Genomic DNA, 5,126 nt, shown 5'->3' with positions numbered 1-5,126 from the left:
TTGAAAGTGTGTTTCATATTGATGTCATTAGAGTTCTGCTATTTTTAGATGAATTATTTATAATACTATATTTTATTCAATCATTCCTGAGACCTATATAGCTTGTGACCACATGGTGGCACTACAGCAATCTCTTTTGGTATACATGTGTGTTTTTGGACCAAGTCAGCTGACCAGGTGTCAGTCTGTCTGTTTGTTCCCCATGGCCAGGCTTTGTACCCATGTATTCTAATTCCTAATATGGTTCTACTATTGAAATTCTCCAGAAAACAATTTGTTCCCCCTGCCATAGCTGTGTGGTGTAGTGTGGGGGAAGGACAGGCCACACTGACCTCCATAACTTCCTGGAGTTATTAGATTTGTTTGTGTGCATTTGTGTGTGTGTTTTATTATCCTTGTGGGGACCAGAACTATTCACAAGGATAGTAAATCAAGGACAATTCAGACAAGTAGGGACATTTTGCTGCTGCCCCTCTAGGAAAAAGGCTATTCTGGGCTTAGGGGTTAGGTTCAGGGTTAGGTTTACCATTAAGGTTAGGGTGAAAGTCAGGTTTAGAGGTTAGGGAAAAATAGGATGTTTTGAATAGGAATCAATTGTTTGGTCCCTACAAGGAGAGTAAAACAAATGTGTGTGTGTGGGCATGCAGACAAACAGAATAGTACAAATAGTTTAGGGAGATGAGGGAAGGAAATAGGGAGGGAAACGGGGACAAAGAAAGCTAGTCACAGAGAACAGAGAGAAGCCACTTACACTGAACAAAAATATAAACGCAACCTTAAGAAAAGGTAGGGGCATGGATCAGATAACCAGTCCGTATCTGGTGTGAACACCATTTGCCTCATGCAGTGCGACACATCTCCTTCGCATAGAGTTGATCAGGCTGTTGATTGTGGCCTGTGGAATGCTGTCCCACTCCTTTTCAATGGCTGTGCGAAGTTGCTGGATATTGGCGGGAACTAGAACATGCTGCCGTACACGTCGGTCCAGAGCATCCAAAACATGCTCATTGAGTGACATGTCTGGTAAGTATGCAGGCCATTGAAGAACTAGGCCATTTTCAGGTTCTAGGAATTGTGTACAGATCCTTACGACATGGGTCCGTGCATTATCATGCTGAAACATGAGGTGATGGCAACGGATGAATGGCACGACAATGGGCCTCAGGATGTTGTCACGGGTATCTCTGTGCATTCAAATTGCCATCAATAAAATGCAATTGTGCTCGTTGTCCGTAGTTTATGCAGAATGAGAAATATGGTTTTGTGTGTTTGGAAAACTTCTGGGATATTTTATTTCAGATGATGAAAAAAAAATGGCAACAACACTTTTGTGTTCAGTGTGTGTATTTTGGGAAGTAGGGAAAAGACTGAGGTCTGATGGTACAGATGTACATGGTCTAGGTAGGCCACACTACATTATCATGGTATCATCCGACCTTTGCTGTATAGGCTATTTTGTTGTGTACTGTTTAGCATGGTTTTTACTTGCGACCTGCCACATGAGTTATTGTCTATGTATCTGGGGTTGAATATTTTGGATTATAATAAGTGTATAACTAAGCCAATTAAGCTCTTGGTGCCATTATTGCAAAGTGTAAAGCCATGGGCGGCCTACCATTTCAATGTTTTACCAAACTGCTTGGCTGATTGGTTTTACCTATTATTACAAATGCAGCATGTGGTTAAATAAGTATACTGTTTTTTTCTTTGTTAAATGCCCAAATGCAGCCATTTTTATTTCACTATCAAATCATTTCTGGGCAACAATTAAGTACCTTACTGTAATAGATTTACATAAAAATGTGCAAAAATTGCTTTTTTAGAAAAAAAACTTTCTCAAGCAAACATTTTGCTAGGACTGTCTGGGAGTGTTTTGAGTGTGGAGGGGGAAACTGAAAACTAGCTGGTTTTGGCAGCGAGATTAGGAACTCTTTGTTATTGGTCTTTTAACCTGCTGATTGGAAGGTCCTGTGTAGATTGGATTTGTAACGAGCAGCAACTATCAGGAAATAACACGGATGACATTTTCATCACACTTCTACAGTGCTAGTTTCATCCACTGTTGTACAATATGATAGACACACAAAAAACTGAATTTTGACTGCACTTGGCCTTTAATACTGCTGCATTACAAAGTGATGTGTGCAGGTAATGCAAAGAGACATTTATGCACCATATTGTAGGCTAAATACACTTTTTTTTGTTCTATTCACTTTTGTTTGTATTTGTCAAACAGGCAATTAAAATATTGATAAACAACACAATGATTTGTGTAGTGCCTACTACTTCATAATTATCCTGAACCAACCTTAATTGATGTATAAGAGGTTGTTGACACTTAATTGCATGGCCGTGTTCAGTGGCATTGGAGCTTAATACAAAATGATATTGGAGAATCCCATGTGCCTAAACAGAAGGATGGATGTAATTCAAAACACAAGAGACTAGTTAGTTCAGTGTCAAGATTGTCTCTCATTTCTATGCCACATTTCAGATAAATGTATGTTTTTATTCATTATGATTTTAAGATAAGATATACTTTATTGTCCCCACGGGGGAAATGCATTGGACAGCCAATATAGCGGCATAAAAATAAATATGAAATGTTAATTATTGACATTTATTTGCCCCATGTAGATACTGCTGTGTGTTTGTTCTGCCTACTGCATGGCATTTGCAATTCCCTGTATCACCTTAGTTTGATTAGATGTGTGTATTCCAAAGCCCGGGTTACGGCGTGTCTGACTGCCTATAAATGCACCGGCACTCAGCTTTCTACTGTAAGGTTAAACAAGCCCCCCCTATAATCATTATGCTTCACTATGTAAAACATATATATATATATTATATGCATATCGAAGCATACCTCTTGAGCTGTCTGTATCCTCCGAACTGGTGGTTCTTTTTTTAAAGAAACTAAATATGCTTTCGGCATGCCTGCTAAAATCTGTGTGAAAGACTGAAAGACATTTGAGTCTTATTCAGTACATTTAGTTATTGCTTGCTTTTCTACCAAGTCTACCAACCTTGCCTGCAGGCATGCCAGCTAAGATAGTTAGACCAGGGGTCTCCAAACCTGTTCCCGGAGAGCTACCCTCCTGTAGGTATTTAGTCCAACCCCAGTTGTAACTAACCTGATTCAGCTTAACAACCAGCTTTTTATTTGAATCAGGTGCGCTACATTAGAGTTGGAGCGAAAACATACAGGACGGTAGCTCTCCAAGAACAGGGTTGGAGAGCCCTGAGTTAGACAAGCTAGCTTCTCTAACTTGATCGATAGCCTGAAATGGCTTCCTGGTAGATAGTTATGAGGTTGGGAGAAGGGGCACCTATCTGGGCTAGTTAAAGCCAACTTCATAAAATGACTAAGTGGCTAGTATTATGACATGTTATGATTTAATTAATAAATAAAACACATTTTTAAACAGGACAAATCTGAGGGGGTACGTGCCCCTGTTCCCTTCTATGGACACCTCTGGTTTTTGTTGTTGTTTTTGTGTTTTTGTGTATACATTTTTACAAAGAGCGCTGCAGGTCAAGTTGGTCTAAAAACATCATTTATTTTAGGCTATAAAGTATTGGTTGGAGTAAAGTCAGTTTAATGATTTTAAAAGCATTTCAAAGTGCACAAGGAGTGCATCCTGTAATTCCAAATGTTTCCACGCGTTCAAATGTGAAAGTGCACCTATATAACCATATTCCTGCTGAATGACTAACGTCACCATGGCAACTGGTGTCCATAAGAGAGAGACGAGAGCCCTTGAAGATGCATTAGGATGCTTTCGGCTAGGGAGAACAATGTCTTAACTTGAGAGGGGATGTGGGTCTAGGACCTGGTAACAATCTACTGTATCCGTCCTGTTCAATGCACATCTTAATAGAGATTGGATATTAAAACCTCTAAAAAGGTCTGGGGATTAAGGTTGGTCCACTGGATCTATGTGCAAGTAAAGTAGCAACATGTATTGTTGTTCTTGTTTCTACTCATGAAACCTTTTGGGGAGCAGGACATACACATCTCCATTTTGTGCGTCATTCTCTACGTTTTTTTTGCATTTGATTATCAATTCAGACTACTTATTGAATCTGGTGTTATACAGCAGCCACTACTTCCGGCCTTGTACTGCCTCTGCCTCCGCTCAGCCCTTGGACAAAGTCACCGTAGTGTGTGTGTACTCTATGCACACACACACGCGCACGCACGCAAACTCCAGGAAGTGATGGAGGTTAATGTGGCCTGTCCTTCCCCCACACTACACTACACGGCTATGAGAGGGGAAACTCATTGTTTTCAGGAGTATTGGAATAGTAGAAGGCTCTGACGCAGGTACAAAGCCTGACCATGTGTGTGTTTCTGTGCGTGTGTGTGTGTGTGTATGGGGGGTGGGGTGGGGGGGTGGACACTAGTCTTTTCAGGGAACACGTGCGGAGAACCATTCAATTAGCCAGTTCATTTTCTTCCCCCCTCTTACTCCATGACTGTGGGGTTGTATTTTGTGCAGGTTTATTAATTGGATTTCAGTCTGAAAGGCATCTCAATTACGGCAAAGGAACATTTCTCAAAAAGGTTTCCCTCAAATCAGAGATGTTAGTTTCTGAGGCCTTGGTAAAGAGCATCTGGTGCCTCTGGAAGGACATGCGCTCTTGCTATTTTGTTTGTTTCAAAAAGCCTCTGTCGGCTCTAATGCTCTAACCAAGTCCATGCAGCATCCAGCTCTAAGTCTCCTGCTTGCCTCACATGTCTGAATGTAAGGGATGTAAACTTGTCATTTAAAGGCACAATCTGGGATATTTTCAGTTTTTCAAAATGGTAATTAAATCCCCATTGATTCTTGAATAACAGATTGTATGAGCTCAGTATAACTGACTGTCTTACCCTGTCATAACCCAAAATATAAGGTTAAATACCATTGCTTATATGTGAATTAGGTACTGTAAGCAATTTTCACCTATCACTTATAAGTAAATCTATTCAGTTTTGGTAAAAAGCATAGAGTGTCATGCAGGTGAAAGAGGACCCAAAAGCGACTTGGCGAAAACAGAGTCTTTAATCCAGTAAAGTAAATACAAACAAAAAACACAACTTTCACTCGAAATGACGAGGACAAACTGGAGACTCGATCTTG

This window comes from Oncorhynchus gorbuscha, linkage group LG05 (genome assembly GCF_021184085.1).
Source record: "Oncorhynchus gorbuscha isolate QuinsamMale2020 ecotype Even-year linkage group LG05, OgorEven_v1.0, whole genome shotgun sequence".
Lineage (NCBI taxonomy): Eukaryota > Metazoa > Chordata > Actinopteri > Salmoniformes > Salmonidae > Oncorhynchus > Oncorhynchus gorbuscha.
This window is presented reverse-complemented; position numbering follows the sequence as displayed.